At 37.2% G+C, this 20,752-nt stretch overlaps 1 long non-coding RNA gene across 1 annotated transcript in view; it reads left to right on the forward strand.

Annotated features, from left to right (window-relative positions):
* Positions 1 to 20,510, forward strand: part of LOC131381802 (uncharacterized) — a 35,399-nt gene extending 14,889 nt beyond the window's left edge. Inside the window, exon 3 of the long non-coding RNA XR_009210742.1 lies at positions 20,404 to 20,510. This is a non-coding gene — a long non-coding RNA (uncharacterized LOC131381802). The remainder of the gene's footprint in view (positions 1 to 20,403) is intronic.
* Positions 20,511 to 20,752: the final 242 nt, after the last annotated feature.

A 20,752-nucleotide genomic window follows, 5' to 3' on the forward strand; every position in this document is an offset into this window, starting at 1 on the left:
TACTAAGCTTACATCGTAAAGGGGCAAAGTGGACACACAAGGAGATATGTTGGTTCCTGACTACCACCAGAAAGCTCTTGAACTACCATGTCGAGTGTATTTAGTACTTAATTTCATTTTGAGGGGAGAATGCATTTAGAGAAATAGATCACATTATCTATGTTTAATTAAATGAGAATGTCTAAAATACCTTTCTGAACAGATATTTTCTAGTTTCTCTTGACTCTAAGTTGCTTATAGCATTGAAGCCTTACTGAAAGGAGAGAGGCGGGGGCAGTTACTCTGGGACTATTTAAAGACCTGCCACTGAGTGCTAGCCACATCAGAGTCCTTGGTTGCTTTACAGCAACTATAGATTGACATTAAACAGACTTTGGAACCACTCATTCAAACTAATTCTCAGAATCTGCCGAAGTGTACAGGAACTGCTATGTAAAGAGAAGGAGAAAATGATTTTAAGTCATGGTTAGAACACACCACTGTGACTGTACAGAAATTGACAGAATCAGAGACAAAAGGATATCACTACGTGAGAGATTAGAAAGCCCACCCTAAAGGAGCTTCATGAATTTAAAATTTAAAATATTTGCACACTCTTAGTAAATTTGGGAAATGAAAGGTAATTCTGAGGTATCTCCATAATTTGAAAGTAACATCAACCAAGGATGCCATAATGGACTCAATGAAGAAGTTTACATTTAGATTGTGTATTTTTTTTAAAGTTATTTGGGGAGTGAGTTGCTTGTGGAAATTTATCGATGTAAGAGTGGAAGAAGCACCAAATTTCAATTACTGGCTTTGAAATAAAGCTCATGAAGGTTTTCTTTGTACAGAACTTTCCTAAGCAGTGTTTCTCCATCCTCTCTTCCTTACATGGGCTCTCTTGAAGTCTTAGGTTTTACCATTCCCTGTCTTTAAGGCCTTTCTTCTCTAAATTTCCTTTTACATAAACAGTTATTTCATTTCTTCCTTTCCTTATGATCAAATATTGACTGTTAGACTTCTGATTTGTGTTGCTGAGCCAATTGAGCTGTAAGTTTCTTCCCTGTTAAGACACTGAAAATCTGATCACTACCTTCACTTTTGAATAGAGTGCAGTAATCAATAGTATAAAAGTTCTTAGCAATTACTAGATAAAAATAGTAATTCAGAAACTATCTTGAAACATTTTTTGGACTTAAAATATTTCCTACAGCAGTTTTCAAAACAAATATTCAAATGCCAAATATTCCTAAATTGAATTACTTATGTAATTCAACTAAATGTAAGTATGTCATGTGATTTAAGGAAAGTACTTGCTATCCCTTCATCTATGACTACTTCATACAAATTTGACATATATACTAAAACGAGCATTTATTTTATATCAGGTAGTGTAGTTTAAGCAAAGAATGTATACTTACTTTTCAGTATGAATAGAAATAAATCCCTTAAGTATACTCAATATAAAAGTTTTATGAAATTGTTATAATTTACGCACTGTTAAAGTACACTACTTTTGATTAAACTCAAATAGGCTTATTCAGCAAAATGTAGATATATACTAATATATTGAGTGCTTTATTAAAAAGTCCACCAAAGCAACTTGCCATTGATGACAAGAATCAAGATTTTTTTTTACTATTGATCCAAGTTTTTGCTTTCTAGATTCCCCATTTTGTCATACAGTAATCATTGGTTCTCAAGCCAAAAATGCAGAACTGGTTAGCACTAAATTCTTTTCATGTACCTCAGGACACATTGGAAACTAGGATATTGCTTTTACTGTCATTTCTATGTTTGCTTTTGAAAATTTACAATTTTACAGAGCAGTGCTTTGAGTTGTCAGATTTGGGTGTGGTTGAGAGGGTTGCTTCTTAAGTTGGTTTTGAGTAAGAAAGACAATAGTTCCTAGTCAAAGTATAGTAGTAAAATTATTCTGCCTAATTTTTCTTCATTTTTACAACAAAGCAGCTGAAATAGAATATAAGAAAAGACCACCTGCTTGCAATTCTCTCGTTCACTATTACAAACAAACTTGAACACATGCCCAATGCAACAACAAAATACATAATTTTGTTGTTCAATCAATCAATCAGTCATTTCATTAATCATTTATTTGCTTAGTTATTTCTTCAAGGTATGATTATTGACACTCTATATTGTGTGAGAATCTGTTCTGGTACTGGTGATGCATCAGAGAAGAAAACAGGCAAAACCACTTTCCACATGGAGGTAGAGACAGGTAACTGTAGGGGGAAAAAATGAAACAGAGCAAGAAACCAAGGAGTGATGAACAACTGAGGAGGCAGTGATGCTGTTTCAGACAGAGGACTTGTTTCTTTGAGATTACATTTGAGCAAAACTGTATAAAGTTACGACTGAAGATGTGAGCCATGCATTCATCCAGGGAATTTACATTATAGACAGAGGAATAAATTGAAAGACTCTGAAGATGAATATGACTGATAAGTTTAAGAAGTGGCAGGAAGATAGCTGGAGAAGATGAGAAAGAGCATATGTGGTTGAAATAGAGAAGACGGATGTTGATTGAATGTATGTAGATTAGTCAAAAATGTTTTTGACTTTTTAATTGATTTGCCAACAAATCAGTTGATGGTGACCTCATCTAGTAACATAATTTACAAAGAATAATTCTTTCTTTTATCCTTCATTCAATGTCCTAGCAGTGCATACTTAAAAATTCAAATTCACAACTGTGTGTAGATATGTTTGCTCACAATCACAGATAACTTTCTTTCTTTCTTTCTTTCTTTCTTTCTTTCTTTCTTTCTTTCTTTCTTTCTTTCTTTCTTTCTTTCTTTCTTTCTTTCTTTCTTTCTTTCTTTCTTTCTTTCTTTCTTTCTTTATTTATTTTTTGAGACAGAGTCTCGTTCTGTCACCCAGGCTGGAATGCAGTGGCATGATCTCGGCTCACTGTAAGCTCCGCCTTCTGGGTTCGCACCATTCTCCTGCCTCAGCCTCCCGTGTAGCTAGGAATACAGGCACTGGCTACCACACCCGGCTGATTTTTTGTATTTTAGTAGAGATGGGGTTTCACCGTGTTAGCCAGGATGGTCTCGATCTCCTGACATCGTGATCAGCCCGCCTTGGCCTCCCAAAGTGCTGGGATTACAGGAGTGAGTCACCGCGCCTGGCCAACTTTATTATTTAAAAATATGTTTTACTCAGAAAAAATCAGAAAATGCATTAAGTCATTCAATTTGGCTCAGTGGTATCACTGCCTCATTTAACACATAGTAGAGGATTATTACAGTCATCCCAAAGGTCAATATGAACATGATGAATTTCTACTGTAAAGTAATACTTAGTGTCAGAAAATTTGATATGTGCTACCATCAAAATTAATAAGTGATTTTTGTTATATCACATTCTCTTTAAAAAATCATTAATAAAGAGGGGAGATTCAATAGTAGCAGCTTCACATTTCAGATAAATCCTTACAAACATATTTACTTTTCCTGATAAAATGATTTTCTTTATTGAATATATTTTTGTGAAAATTGAGTAACGTGCTTAGTTTTATCTTAATACTTCAGGACAGTCAAGGTGTGAGGATTATTTGTGAGAAAATAGAGAATAGCATCCCATCAATATTCTCTATGGAGTTTATTCAGTATCTTTAAAATGGTTTATTTAGAGATATGAAGGATCTTATTGACAATAGTCAGACTAAATATTATAAATGACTTAAAAACAGTAAGTGATTAATTTTCGTGCTAGATTTGAGACTTCACCAAATCTTAGAAACAATCAATCTAAAATTTTTTCAATGAGTAAGTTTTATGGAACACTATTATAACAAATGTTTTCTTTCTGTTTTTCTGTTACTGATGATCAATTCATACCTCAACTAGAATTTCCATTCTATATTGCATAGCAAATATGAAAGTTTTGCTAAGTAAATATTTTATTTGTATTATCTGAATATTCTTTTGACACCTTGGACCCTGATGTATTTGAAATGATGTTTCACAGTGAAAAGATTTGTTTCAGTTAAAACTGTTCTTTTAGAAGTCTATTTTGAATCCCAGGAGAAAAGCAATTATTTCATATATATATTTACTATACTTTAAGTTCTAGGGTACATGTGCTCAAGTGCAGGTTTGTTACATATATATACAATGTGCCATGTTGGTGTGCTGCATCCATTAACTCATCAGGGATCTAGAACTAGAAATACCATTTGACCCAGCCATCCCATTACTGGTATATACCCAAAGGATTATAAATCATGTTGCTATAAAAATACATGCACACGTATGCTTATTGTGGCACCATTCACAATAGCAAAGACTTGGAACCATCCCAAATGTCCAACAATTATAGACTGGATTAAGAAAATGTGACACAGGGAGGGTGGAGCCAAGATGGCCGAATAGGAACAGCTCCGGTCTACAGCTCCCAGCCTGAGCGACACAGAAGACGGGTGATTTCTGCATTTCTGTTTCAGGTACCGGTTTCATCTCACTATGGAGTGCCAAACAGTGGGTGCAGGACAGTCGGTGAAGAGCACTGTGCGCGAGCCGAAGCAGGGTGAGGCATTGCCTCACTCAGGAAGCACAAGGGGTCAGGGAGTTCCCTTTCCTAGTCAAAGAAAGGGGTAACAGATGGCACCTGAAATACCGGGTCAGTCCCACCCTAATACTGCACTTTTCCAACGGGCCTGGAAAACGGCACACTAGGAGATTGTGTCCCGCACCTGGCTCAGAGGGTCCTATGCCCACGGACTCTTGCTGATTGCTAGCACAGCAGTCTGAGATCAAGCTGTAAGGTGGCAGCGAGGCTGGGGGAGGGGCGCCTGCTATTGCCCAGGCTTGCTTAGGTAAACAAAGCAGCCAGGAAGCTCAAACTGGGTGGAGCCCACCACAGCTCAAGGAGGCCTGCCTGCCTCTGTAGGCTCCACCTCTGGGGGCAGGGCACAGACAAACAAAAAGTCAGCAGGAACCTCCACAGACTTAAATGTCCCTGTCTGACTGACAGCTTTGAAGAGAGTAGTGGTTCTCCCAGCATGCAGCTGGAGATCTGAGAACAGACAGACTGCCTCCTAAAGTGGGTCCCTCACCCCTGAGCAGCCTAACTGGGAGGCACCCCCCAGTAGGGACAGACTGACACCTCACTCGGCCGGGTACTCCCCTGAGACAAAACTTCCAGAGGAACTATCAGACAGCTGAATTTGTGGTCTCACGAAAATCCGCTGTTCTGCAGCCACCGCTGCTGACACCCAGCCAAACAGGGTCTGGAGTGGACCTCTAGTAAACTCCAACAGACCTGCAGCTGAGGGTCCTGTCTGGTAGAAGGAAAACTAACAAACAGAAAGGACATCCACACCAAAAACCCATCTGTACATCACCATCATCAAAGACAAAAAGTAGATAAAACCACAAAGATGGGGAAAAAACAGAGCAGAAAAACTGGAAACTCTAAAAAGCAGAGCACCTCTCGTCCTCCAAAGGAATGCAGTTCCTCACCAGCAACGTAACAAAGCTGGATGGAGGATGACTTTGACGAGTTGAGAGAAGAAGTCTTCAGACGATCAAACTACTCTGAGCTATGGGAGGAAATTCAAAACAATAGCAAAGAAGTTAAAAACTTTGAAAAAAAATCAGAAGAATGGATAACTAGAATAACCAATGGAGAGAAGGGCTTAAAGGAGCTGATGGAGCTGAAAGCCAAGTTTCGAGAACTACGCGAAGATTGCAGAAGCCTCGGTAGCAGATGCGATCAACTGGAAGAAAGGGTATTGCTGATGGAAGATGAAATGAATGAAATGAATCGAGAAGGGAAGTCTAGAGAAAAAAGAATAAAAAGAAATGAACAAAGACTCCAAGAAATTTGGGACTATGTGAAAAGACCAAACCTACGTCTGATTGGTGTACCTGAAAATGATGGGGAGAATGGAACCAAGTTGGAAAACACTCTGCAAGATATTATCCAGGAGAACTTCCCCAATCTAGCAAGGCAGGCCAACATTCAGATTCAGGAAATACAAAGAACGCCACAAAGATACTCCTCGAGAAGAGCAACTCCAAGACACATAATTGTAAGATTCACCAAAGTTGAAATGAAGGAAAAAATGTTAAGGGCAGCCAGAGAGAAAGGTCGGGTTACCCACAAAGGGAAGTCTATCAGACTAACAGCTGATCTCTCGGCAGAAACTCTACAAGCCAGAAGAGAGTGGGGGCCAATATTCAACATTCTTAAAGAAAAGAATTTTCAGCCCAGAATTTCATATCCAGCCAAACTAAGCTTCATAAGTGAAGGAGAAATAAAATACTTTACAGACAAGCAAACGCTGAGTGATTTTGTCACCACCAGGCCTGCCCTAAAAGAGCTCCTGAAGGAAGTACTAAACATGGAAAGGAACAACCGGTACCAGCCACTGCAAAAACACGCCAAATTGTAAAGACCATCAAGGCTAGGAAGAAACTGCAGCAACTAACGAGCAAAATAATCAACTAACATCATAATGACAGGATCAGATTCACACATAACAATATTAACATTAAATGTAAATGGGCTAAATGCTCCAATTAAAAGACACAGACTGGCAAACTGGATAAGGAGTCAGGACCCATCAGTGTGCTGTATTCAGGAAAGCCATCTCACGTGCAGAGACACACATAGTCTCAAAACAAAGGGATGGAGGAAGATCTATCAAGCAAATGGAAAACAAAAAAAGGCAGGGGTTGCAATCCTAGTCTCTGATAAAATAGACTTTAAACCAACAAAGATCAAAAGAGACAAAGAAGGCCATTACATAATGGTCAAGGGATCAATTCAACAAGAAGAGCTAACTATCCTAAATATATACACACCCAACACAGGAGCACCCAGATTCATAAAGCAAGTCCTGAGTGACCTACAAAGGGACTTAAACTCCCACACAATAATAATAGGAGATTTTAACACCCCACTGTCAACATTAGACAGATCAAAGAGACAGAAAGTTAACAAGGATATCGAGGAATTGAACTCAGCTCTGCATAAAGTGGACCTAATAGACATCTACAGAACTCTCCACCCGAAATCAACAGAATATACATTTTTTTTCAGAACCACACCACACGTATTCCAAAATTGACCACATAGTTGGAAGTAAAGCTCTCCTCAGCAAATGTAAAAGAACAGAAATTATAACAAACTGTCTCTCAGACCACAGTGCAATCAAACTAGAACTCAGGATTAAGAAACTCACTCAAAACCGCTCAACTACATGGAAACTGAACAACCTGCTCCTGAATGACTATTGGGTACATAAAGAAATGAAGGCAGAAATAAAGATGTTCTTTGAAACCAATGAGAACAAACACACAACATACCAGAATCTCTGTGACACATTCAAAGCAGTGTGTAGAGGGAAATTTATAGCACTAAATGCCCACAAGAGAAAGCAGGAAAGATCCAAAATTGTCACCCTAACATCACAATTAAAAGAACTAGAAAAGCAAGAGCAAACACATTCAAAAGCTAGCAGAAGGCTAGAAATAACTAAAATCAGAGCAGAACTGAAGGAAATAGAGACACAAAAAACCCTTCAAAAAATTAATGAATCCAGGAGCTGGTTTTTTGAAAAGATCAACAAAACTGATAGACTGCTAGCAAGACTAATAAAGAAGAAAAGAGAGAAGAATCAAATAGATGCAATAAAAAATGAAAAAGGGGATATCACCACCGATCCCACAGAAATACAATCTACCATCAGAGAATACTACAAACACCTCTATGCAAATAAACTAGAAAATCTAGAAGAAATGGATAAATTCCCTGACAAATACACCCTCCCAAGACTAAACCAGGAAGAAGTCGAATCTCTGAATAGACCAATAACAGGTTCTGAAATTGTGGCAATAATCAATAGCTTACCAACCAAAAAGAGTCCAGGACCTGATGGATTCACAGCCGAATTCTACCAGAAGTAAAAGGAAGAACTGGTACCATTCCTTCTGAAACTATTCCAATCGATAGAAAAAGAGGAAATCCTCCCTAACACATTTTATGAAGCCAGCATCGTCCTGATACCAAAGCCTGGCAGAGACATAACCAAAAAAGAGAATTTCAGACCAATATCCTTGATGAACATTGATGCAAAAATCCTCAATAAAATACTGGCAAACCGAATCCAGCAGCACATCCAAAAGCTTATCCATCATAATCAAGTGGGCTTCATCCCTGGGATGCAAGGCTGGTTCAACATACGCAAATCAATAAATGTAATCCAGCGTATAAACAGAACCAAAGACAAAAACCACATGATTATCTCAATAGATGCAGAAAAGGCTTTTGACAAAATTCAACAACGCTTCATGCTAAAAACTCTCAAAAAATTAGGTATTGATGGGACGTATCTCAAACTAATAAGAGCTATCTACGACAAACCCACAGCCAATATCATACTGAATGGGCAAAAACTGGAAGCATTCCCTCTGAAAACTGGCACAAGACAGAGATGCCCTCTCTCACCGCTCCTATTCAACATAGTGCTGGAAGTTCTGGCCAGAGCAATCAGGCAGGAGAAGGAAATAAAGGATATTCAATTAGGAAAAGAGGAAGTCAAATTGTCCCTGTTTGCAGATGACATGATTGTATATCTAGAAAACCCCATCGTCTCAGCCCAAAATCTCCTTAAGCTGATTAGCAACTTCAGCAAAGTCTCAGGATACAAAATCAATGTACAAAAATCACAAGCATTCTTGTACACCAATCACAGACAAACAGAGAGCCAAATCATGAGTGAACTCCCATTCACAATTGCTTCAAAGAGAATAAAATACCTAGGAATCCAACTTACAAGGGATGTGAAGGACCTCTTCAAGGAGAACTACAAACCACTGCTCAATGAAATAAAAGAGGATACAAACAATCGGAAGAACATTCCATGCTCATGGGTTGGAAGAATCAATATCGTGAAAATGGCCATACTGCCCAAGGTAATTTATAGATTCAATGCCATCCCCATCAAGCTACCAATGACTTTCTTCACAGAATTGGACAAAACTACTTTAAAATTCATATGGAACCAAAAAAGAGCCCGCATCGCCAAGTCAATCCTAAGCCAAAAGAACAAAGCTGGAGGCATCACACTACCTGACTTCAAACTATACTACAAGGCTACAGTAACCAAAACAGCATGGTACTGGTACCACAATAGAGACATAGATCAATGGAACAGAACAGAGCCCTTGGAAATGATGCCACATATCTACAACTATCTGATCTTTGACAAACCTGGCAAAAACAAGAAATGGGGAAAGGATTCCCTATTTAATAAATGGTGCTGGAAAAACTGGCTAGCCATATGTAGAAAGCTGAAACTGGATCCCTTCCTTACACCTTATACAAAAATTAATTCAAGATGGATTAAAGACTTAAATGTTAGACCTAAAACCATTCAAATCCTACATGAAAACCTAGGCAATACCATTAAGGACATAGGCGTGGGCAAGGACTTCATGTCTAAAACACCAAAAGCAATGGCAACAAAAGCCAAAATTGACAAGTGGGATCTAATTAAACTAAAGAGCTTCTGCACAGCAAAAGAAACTACCATCAGAGTGAACAGGCAACCTACAGAATGGGAGAAAATTTTTGCAACCTACTCATCTGACAAAGGGCTAATATCCAGAATCTACAATGAACACAAACAAATTTACAAGAAAAAAACAAACAACCCCATCAAAAAGTGAGCAAAGGACAAGAACAGACACTTCTCAAAAGAAGACATTTATGCAGCCAAAAAACACATGAAGAAATACTCATCATCACTGGCCATCAGAGAAATGCAAATCAAAACCACAGTGAGATACCATCTCACACCAGTTAGAATGGCCATCATTAAAAAATCAGGAAACAACAGGTGCTGGAGAGGATGTGGAGAAATAGGAACACTTATACACTGTTGGTGGGACTGTAAACTAGTTCAACCATTGTGGAAGTCAATGTGGCGATTCCTCAGGGATCTAGAACTAGAAATACCATTTGACCCAGCCATCCCATTACTGGGTATATACCCAAAGGACTATAAATCATACTGCTATAAAGACACATGCACACGTATGTTTATTGCGGCACTATTCACAATAGCAAAGAGTTGGAACCAACCCAAATGTCCAACAACGATAGACTGGATTAAGAAAATGTGGCACATATACACCATGGAATACTATGCAGCCATAAAAAATGATGAGTTGCCATAAAAAATGATGAGTTCATGTCCTTTGTAGGGACATGGATGAAGCTGGAAATCATCATTCTCAGCAAACTATCGCAAGGACAAAACACCAAACACCGCATGTTCTCGCTCATAGGTGGGAATTGAACAATGAGAACACATGGGCACAGGAAGGAAAACATCACACACCTGGGCCTGCTGTAGGGTGGGGGGAGGGGGGAGGGATAGCATTAGGACATATACCTAATGTAAGTGAAGAGAAAAGCAATTATTTTAATTTTATTTCATCCAATTTCAAAATTCCAGCTAAATCTCACAAAATATAATTTTTCTTCATATTTGTTCACACTTTTTTAAAAAAACTAACTGTATGCTACCCCTTGCTTTCATTTCTTTTCAGGAGAGGTAAATCAGCTAATATTCATGATAGATTTTTAGTTGACTAAAATACCAGCAATTTAAAATTAACAGATAATTATTATGCTTTCACATAATCCTAAATTGCTAACTTTATATATTTCTCTGATTAAAAATCACTATTTTGTACAAAGTCCTTATTATTGTTGGCAAATAAAACACTGATAGGAAACTGTGTGAACATTATTATGATTATATATATGTTTTCTTTAGAAGGATTCAGAGATTAACTTACTTTTGAGTTTTTCAATTGTTGACTCTTAGTTAAAATTAAGACTACACAAAGATGTGCCTTCTTCATCCTGTGATATTGTTGTTCAGAGATAGCACTAACATTTTAACAATATGTAAAGAAATGTCCTCTGTAAATCATACTACATGAGTAAAGCATATAATTGTTTTCATGTTAACAAAGTGGTTAGAAAACAAGAAGAATTCCCTATATAAAAAGATAGAATTTTGTAAGCCTGTGAATACGAAGCCATGCTCTAGGGAGAAGACAGACGGAAGGTAAACATGCATGCCTGTGGCTAATATTTTTCTGCAAACAACTGTCAGCACCTTTTATCTCAGAATAGAGAATATATGGATCATTATGTTAGATTGCAGTTTCTGTGAGGGCAAAGACTGTCTTTTTTGATTCATTGCTATAATCCAAGAATTGCTCCTGGTACAGAGCAGGCATTTCAAATGCTATTTTTGGAGAAACTGAACCATTAACATTAACATGAATTTCACAAATAACAGCTGTATCTGACTTAAATGAGACTTACCTGCCTATTTAGGATAGTTTGGAGTATTACTATGATTAAGATTTTTTAACAAAATTAACCCTTAATCAAAATTCACCTTGCATGTATAAAAATAGGTAGTGTGATTCTTTTTAACTTCAAGTATTTTTTTTGCTTGCATTGTCATGTCTATAATGATGACAAAAATTTATTTTTGTGTTCAATAAGATGTTTTTGAAATAATAGAAAATAATATAACAATATTCTAATGTGAGGGAATACTGGTGTGTTTGTGTGTAGACATATAAAATCAGACTGAATATTATTTTAGCCAGGCATGGGGGTGTGCGCCTGTAATCTCAGCTACTTGGGAGGCTGAGGCACAAGAATCACTTAAACCCAGGAGGCAGAGTTTGCAGTGAGCCGAGATTGCACCACTGCACTTCAGCCCGGGTGACAGAGTGAGACTATGTCTCATAAATAAATAAATAAATAAGACGGAATATTCGGCCAAATCAAAGAAAAATAAATCTAACACTAAAGTATTTTAAATCCCATATTATCACAAATTAAAATATAAAATATACGTAATTTATGTATTCATAATTTTAAAATGTTTTGTACTTTTAAGAGTACTTCATAACGTGAAAAATCTGATTATTCAGATAACCATGTAAATTTATAAAATTATATTTTATTTTAGGGGTATTAGATAATTTCATACGACAGATGAAGTTTATCAGCCTTGTCATGTGGTATGATTTAATGGCTGTGTAAAAATACTGTCTAATTCTTGGAAAATGGCTCACTTTAGTTTTTAACTTTTGATGGTAAAATCTTCACTTAGGTATTTTGGCCTTTAAGGGAAGTTAGATAAAGTAGACACGTGCATCATGAAATGACATTTTTAAAGAGTATAATTAGACAGAATATAATAGTTTGAATTAAAGAAAATAATGGAAAGTCAAATTATACTTTCGTTAATAATTTGCTGTCTATTCTGCATGTTAGTAATTTTAAAAAATAACTATTCTGCATGAGTAAATATTTTTATTTAAATCCTCTAAGAAACTGCAGACGATTTAGCAAACATCAATATGTCATGGAGTTTCCAGTTCATGAAATGAGAGAAAAACCCATTTGCCATTTGACATTTCTAGTTTAAAATTAAAATTAAATTTTCAGAAGTAGTAACTAAATTTTGGTAACCTTTTCTGCATTAAAAAATTAAAATGAAATATAATGCCATTTTTATAGGATAGCAAGATATTGTATGTACAGTTAATTGGTAGACATATATGCATCATCCCCCAATAATACACACACATACACACACAAACACACACACAATGCCAGAAATGTCTATACCATGTTCAAAAATCAATAGAGTTTTAAAGTATTCAAGCTATGATAGGTTTCCTAAAACCATACCTGCATCTACACTAGTGAAGAAAGAATACTCTGTACTTTTAAATGTAATAAGAACTCTTATTCAAATTTCAGTAATCCATATTAAATTTATGTCATGGAAACTTTATGTTTTATTAGACATCTTGGTGGACAGAAAGATATCTGGAGGTCAAGAACCCTAGAAGGCGTGTTTTCAATTTTCTCTTAAGAAATATGCTGTGGGCTTTTGACATTATAAATAACAACACCCAATGTCAACTTGGAATTTGAAAGATGAAATCTCTGCGTTTTCATTACTGAGCTTGATTAGCAGGTATTAGTTCTTTTATAAAATCAAGATAAGGGTTATGGTAAGTTTTCTTAAATGTTTGGTTAGTGTCCATCTGGGCTTCAAAGTTCATTTGAAAACACTCCCCCAAAGAAAAAAAATATTTAAGCACTCGCATACCTTATTTGACCCATAATTTCAAAGCATTTTGAGGTCATAGAAAACATATCCAGGGACTTGTATTAAACAATGCTATTAAAAATGTATAGAGAAAATTTGAACCTAAAATATAGCAGCTATATAAATCTATTTCAATCATATTTTAGAAAGTTAGACTAGATACGTGTTTGGTTTGAGATTGAGAGTTAAAATTCCAGGAGTTTAAAGACTATTTTCCAAATTTAATGTGATCACCCAAATGCATTATCCATAAAGTGACCATATGATATATCACATAAACTGAATACATCAGTGGAGACTTAATATGGAAACAGTACGATAATCAATATGAATCAAGATTTTCTGTAGAAAATAAACTCTACAAAACTGGGATCCGATGTAGCAATCTGTGAAGTGCTATTCTCTGTTTCTGGTGGTAGGCATAAAGAAGCTGCAGATCATCTAGGCTGGCAGTTGAGGAGGAAAAGTTAGTGTGAAGCAGAGGAGAGTGAGGACAAACTGCTGTCTATGAAGCCAAATTAGAATCCATGGGGACAATAATTGTAACCCATATCTGTTACCACCTTTAACCTGTATGCTACTAACTACTTCATACTGACAAGGAAAGTCAGCAGATCAGCAACAGCATGCGAAAGCTAAAGCAGAACAGGGTACCCACATGAGAGACAATGGGTGCTGCAGCAGTTTTAAGAGGAAAAAAATTATTCTTAAAAATGTGGTTTCACTAAAGTTTACCCCTCAAATTGACATCAATCTGTTCCATTTTAAATCACGTTTACATTCCAAATAAAGGAAACGGTAAAATCATGCATCTTTCCAAAATGACACATCTATCCTTCTACCAACTGAAAGCACACTAACCATCACTCCGAAAGTGGATATAAACTCACATAAGCCATTTATTCACCAGTGGGCAATGTTAATTCCACTTCTGATACACTTCTCCCTCTTTAGTATCATGTAAGTTAAATACGGTGACATAAAGTTAATTACTATTATCATATTTTTATGTTAGATGGCAGGGGAAGTGGACAAAAGGAAACTTTAGTTAATCTTTTTGAAATATATTCACACCAAAATAAGAAAGAACTTTTCATAATTATCACAATTCTTATGTTTGCAATTGGTCACATGGTCATAGCTTGTTTATAGCTTCCTTCTTGTACTACCTCTTTCATTATTACCTTTATTTTAACCAGATCATCAGGTCCTTTGTCTGATACAATGACCTGAAACTTTGTTCCTAAAGAGCCTTGGCCATTAGTAGTTCTTCCTGTGTTAGTCTATTATAGTTTTCCAATAACTTTGATTGCAACATAAGGAAGTACTAAGGGGATCCACTTGATCTCCTACAAATGGTTTCACTTATCCATCTGCTGAAGTTATCTTTGGTTAGCACCCATATGTGACACAAATGTCTTTGAGCTCTGTACCCAAGTAGAGAGAATTAGTCACATATATCTTCTTCAGACCTCCCTGCCACAGATGCTCCAATTATGTTCAAGTACTGTCAGCCAAACTATTATCTTTTCCCAGGGCATCAGGGTAGATATGTTCTTTGGCTATCACTCTTCTCAGGAGAAATGAAGAACCAAATATACTTCTCAAGGTTCTGCTGATGCCAAGGATTTGACTTTACCACTAACCTCTTGAGGGCTCTGCAGAAAGACAATCAGGAAAAGTGAATAAACAAACAGAAATAAAAGCAATTTTTTTGACTGTGTATTTGAAACTAAACAAAACCACATTCATTCAACCAAAGGAACAAGGAGCAATAGCTCCCTTCAAAGTATATTTATGCCAAGGATTTGTGTAGATTAGTGAAGTGACTGAGTCTGGCCAACTTCTCCAAGAGTTTTGGAAAAGTTTTTACATCCTAAGTTCCATCCAGAACATTGCAACAGCATGGGAAGAAGTCACACAGCAATGCATGATCGGCATGTGGAAGAAAGAAAGTTTTGAAGACATATGTGAACACGTTCAAAAGCTTTAACAAAGACTCTGCTGTTGATGTAATAGTAGATAACAAGTTATTAGCACTTGAGAAACAGCTAGAGTTGGGTATTGATGAAGAGGATATTCATGAGTTTGTTGGCATTGAGTTTTCAAGTGATCAAACTGTAGGAAAAAAGAAGTAAAGAAGTTGAGGCAGAAGAAGAAGTTAAACCCAAGGAACCAAGAAAATGTACAGCAAAGAAATCTGTGGAGGCCTTTGCTGCTTTCAGCAGTGGCATACAGATGTTAGAGAAATGGTACGTCAATTAGGAGAGACTAGTAAGAACTGACAGGCAGAGACAAAATGCTCTTGCTTGTTACAGAAAGATATGTAATAATAAGAAATAAGCTGTACAGTCATAACTTGATATCTTTCCAAAGAACACTGTGAATTCAGAAAAAGAGGTTTAATAGACTCACAGTTCCATGTAGCTGGGGAGGCCTCACAATCATGGTGGAAGACAAAAAGCACATCCTTCATGGCAGCAGACAAGTGAGAAAATGAGAGCCAAGTGAAAGGGGAAACCCCTTATAAAACCATCAGATCTCATGAGACTTATTCACTACCACAAGAACAGTCTGGGGGAAACCACCCCCATGATTCAATTATCTCCCATTGGGTCCCTCCCACAACATGTGGAAATTATGGGAGCTACAATTCAAGATGAGGTTTGGGTGGGGACACAGCCAAACCATATCAAACTCTAGACCATCGATAAGTGTCAATAACCAGTTTCTTCTACAGGTGGTGCATCCCTAATCTGAAAATTTGAAATCTGAAATTCCCTAAAATCTGAAAATTTTTGAGCACAAACATGATGTCACAGGCAGAAAATTCAACATATGACCTCATGTAAAAATATCACAAAATTATTTAAAATATTATATCAAATTATCTTTAGGCTATGTGTATATACATGAAATGTAAATGAGGTTTGCATTTTGACATGGGCCCCCTTTCCATGATATCTCATTATGTAATACAAATATTCCAATATTCAAAAAAATCTGAAATCTGAAACACTTCTTATCCCAAGCATTTCACATAAGAGTTACTCAACCTGAACCAGCTATTTTTGAACCTCATCAGAAGGAGAAATTGATGACTGTTGCTGTAGCATCTCCATCATCCAGCAATTAATTTTAGTTCAATGCTTCAAACACTCTTTATGTCCACTGTGCTTTCAGTTGTGTACATGAATGATGAGCACCCATATAACCATTCTGTTTTTCACTTCAGTGCCATATTCAAGTATTTAATCTTACAAAGGTAGAAGGCAACTTCTTCACATTATATAGAAACCAAATAAGCACAGAAATGATGGTACTTAAAGCCATTCTTTCTCAAGACAAACTTTCATTAGTGTTTAAAAACCTGGCCAGGCACGATGGCTCAAGCCTGTAATCCCAGCACTTTGGGAGGCCGAGGTGGGTGGATCACGAGGTCAGGAGATCGAGACCATCCTGGCTAACATGGTGAAACTCTGTCTCCACTAAAAATGCACAAAAATTAGCCTGGCGTGGTGGCAGGCCCCTGTAGTCCCAGCTAATCGGGAGGCTGAGGCAGGAGAATGGCGTGAACCCAGGAGGCGGAGCTTGCGGTGAGCCAAGATCGTGCCACTGCACTCCAGGCTGGGCGACAGAGCGAGACTCCGTCTGAAAAATAAAAAAAAACCCTAACACAAGATTTGTTCAGACCTTTTAAAAAGATTCTATGATTGAGTTTTGTTTGCTCCAAAGTAAAAATTATGGTGGAAAAACATCAGATCCAAATAAAAGAAACTTCAGCAAAAAGTATAATGTATAAACAACTACTGGTTGTCTTCAAACTGCTGACAGCTTAGGAGATGCTGAAATTTGACCTGTCATTTCAAGAATCTAATGAGTTTTCCCTCTTTAGGTTAGGACATCTCCCTGTGACAATTTTACCTTTCTCCAGGACTTCTCAAAATATACTGTTGTTGCTTCTAGACTCACAGCTTTAAACCTGTCCCATATCCCGAAATGTGATTCACCTGAGCACAAACTCATAGAAACCTACTTTGGCTGGCAATGTGCAGAATAGACTGAACAGAGCACAAGTTGGATAGTCCAGGCAAAAGAAACTGAGGCCTAGGCTGAGACGATGGTGATGGGGATACCAGGGATAGAGCCAAGAGACTTTTTACTGCTAGAATCAAATTAACTGTGTTATAGACTGGATGTGTGTGATGAAAGCCAGGGTAAAAGCCACAATGACTACAAGGTTTCTAATTCGTGCCAGACAGTGAATAGCAAAGTCATCATGAGTCATTATTTATCACTAAAATTTAAAAGGACAAGTTTGAAACAGTACAAAATTGAGAAACTTTACCATTCATTTGGCAACTCTACGATCCATTGGCCCAAACAAATTCTTATCAAATTTGGTCTTACTCTGGGGACTTAGATTCTTTCAGAGGGGGTAAAATCATAACTGAAAGCTTAAAGAGAGAAGGGGTTTACGCAGCTCAGAGACACAAAGCTTGAAACAGGGCCCCTGCCTTGATCCCACGTGAGCATGCCTTTTTTCTTTCATTGGATTCTAAACATCTTCAGAGCAGGAATCATCATTTTTCATTTCGTGTCTTATGAAATTACAACCTCCATCTGTCTGGTACAAAGCGGATGATCAATAAATATTTAATAAATTTATCTTGATAGAAAATAGTTATTGCTACTCTTTAGTTTAAATTCCTTTTCACTTGTAAAATGAAGGTGATTTGATTTGGGAAAGTCCATACCCTGGAGCCACCCGAGATATATAGTCACCATAGACAACCAGGAAAGTATGTCTAATTAGTCACTACCACTTGACACTACTATTTCTGCTGTACATAATCTGATGGTGCTAGGGATCCCTTGGACAGAAAAAGAAGAGTATTGACCAAGTTCAGTAAAGTACTTTAAAATGTAAAGCTTTAAAATTGGAAAAGGCAAATTCATACTGTAAACATGCTAAGCGCCATGCCATACACTTTACAGATATCAGCCCTTTTATGCCTCCAATCAGACCCATGAATAGGCCTGTGATAGTCTTGGTTTATGGGTGGGAAAACAGACTCGCAAAGCTTCAATAACCTTCCAAGGGCCACACAGGGAACAATTGGTGGAATCAGAGTTTAAATCTATCTCTCTAGCTGAGAATCTGAACCCAAAACCAGTCCGTGTGCCTCCCCAAGAGATGTCTGCTGGGGTGAAAGGAAGCTGGTGGGAAGATGGTGCCCACCAACAAGGCTAACTGAACTTTAGGTGTTAACTCGGAACAACAGATGAGCCATAGAGCTATACCTCCTTCCTAGAGCTTGACATGGGACGAAAGCGCAGAAAGGAGTCAAGGCTCTCTGCTTCCTTGGTGGTGCCCACCAATGCAACCCAGGGAGCGGCACTTGTCTGTAAACATACCTGTTTCTTTTTGGGTTTGCTTTCCTCTTTATTTTATAATGAAGATGATTTGAAAAACACCCAGTTTATATGTGCTGAACTAAAAACAAAATAGATCTATTCTCACTTAGGATTTTTAGCTCACAAAATTACGTACTTCTGGAGAGCCCAGCAGTGGTGGCAGGGAGTGGCCAATCTGAAGATGAGCGAAGAACTGCTCCTGGGAGAGACAGAGGTAGGGGAGCCAAGAAATGCCATGACCGAGGAGAAGCCCCAGTCGGCCTAGAATAGCTGATCATTTTTGTTTGAGCTTAATAGATACTTGCTTAAGCAAGTTATAGGAATAAACTTCTACCAACACCAAGTGATCCCCTTTTTTCCATCTTCACCAAAGACAGAAAAAGAGAAAACGTGTAAACTGAAGCATATAAGAAGTACAGTAGATTTAAAGAAATTGCCAGAGAGAGGTTTTCTAACCCTCTGGGATTTGTGATTTATAATTTGCGCAGTTAGGGAAGAATCTGTGGTACAGATTTGGTAGAATCATAAAGCCACAAAACATTAGAGCTAGAAGGTATCTTATAAGTAATCTACTTTATTTTATCATGGCTTTCTAAAGATAATAAAAAACAGAGACTATATGGTTATTGTAATTACCTAACCAGGGACTGTTGTGCAACAATGTAAAATTATGGCCCCAAACTATGTAATACCTACGAAAGTTTTATGATATATACAGTATAAGAAACTGTAATTATAGCAATGACAATCAAAATCAAAATAATCTAATCATTTTAAAGATAAGTGATGAGGAAAATTTTGGAAACTGGCTTCTCATCTGTCTTGGATTAGAGAAACACCCTGCTTGAAAGTTTGGCTTTTTAAAAAACATCCCCTTGTCATTTAAGGTCATTTCTGGTCTATGTCTTTTACTGGCTGACTTTTCTTTGTCTTCCTCCCCTAAACCCTTCCCACTCCCTCTGACTTAACCTGCAGAATTAATTCTACCTCATCTATATTCATGAAATACTTTATGCACATCTCCATTTTTAAAGAAACGTTGTTAAAAGTACTATATGCCCCAAAATACAAGGATAGTGTGGCATAAGAAAATCAGTCAATGTAATACACATTATAGAATGAAAGGGAAAATTCACACAATCATCTCCATGGACATAGAAAAGCATTTAACAAAATCCAACACTCTTTCATGATTAAAAAAAAAAAACACTCAGAAAACCAGGAGAAGTAGGGAACTTCCCTAGCACCATAAGACGCTTTATGCTAACATCAACCTCAACATGACAGACTGAAAGCTTTCCCCATAAGATCAGGAACAAGACAAGGATGCCTGTTTTCACCATGACTAATCAACATTGCACTGGAAGTTTTCATCATAAAGAGGAATGAAACATTGATTTGTGCTACAACATGGATGAACCTTGAAAATATTATGCTAAGTGAAAGAAGGTAGACACACAAGGTCACACATTATATGATTCCATTTATATAAAATATTCAGAATAGATCAATTCTTTGGGACAAAAAGCAGATTAGTTGTTGCCAGTTCAAGGACGGAACATAGAGATAAATTGTTTAATGGCTAAGGGGTTTTAGTTTGGAATGGTGACAATATTTTCAAACATAGAAATGGTGATTTTGTGACATTGGGAATATGCTAAATGCCAGTAAATTGTCTACTTTAAAATGGCAATTTTTTTTTTTTTTTTTTTTAGCATTCCACAGTGACATCCTTTACTACAGCAAGGTGGCTGATTATCAAAAACTGAGAAAAGCAAGAGTGAATACTTTAAAAATATTTGTTGCAGGTGCAAGAAGGCAAGTGGAGGCAAAGACAACTCAGTGCTAGAGGTCCAGATGTGGCTTCTTACGGAGCTCCCTGCAGCCGGTCTCCTCCAGGATGGCTCCTCTGCACACAACCTGGGCAGCATCTGCTTCCCCGGGAAAAGCCACCCTTTCAAATCAGCTGTATTTAAGAGCTAATTTTATGTTGGGTGAATTTCATGATGTCACCAAGTTCAAGAAAATGAGTCCTTTGAAACCCAAATTCAAGGACGGTAAATATATGTCAATGGGCCTTTCCCCACTATATTAAGTACTTACACGCTCATTGTTTCTGCTGTTTGGGGACCTCTCTGCAGCTCCAGCACTTTCCAC

Source organism: Hylobates moloch, unplaced genomic scaffold (genome assembly GCF_009828535.3).
Source record: "Hylobates moloch isolate HMO894 unplaced genomic scaffold, HMol_V3 SCAFFOLD_18, whole genome shotgun sequence".
NCBI classification, from domain to species: Eukaryota; Metazoa; Chordata; class Mammalia; order Primates; family Hylobatidae; genus Hylobates; species Hylobates moloch.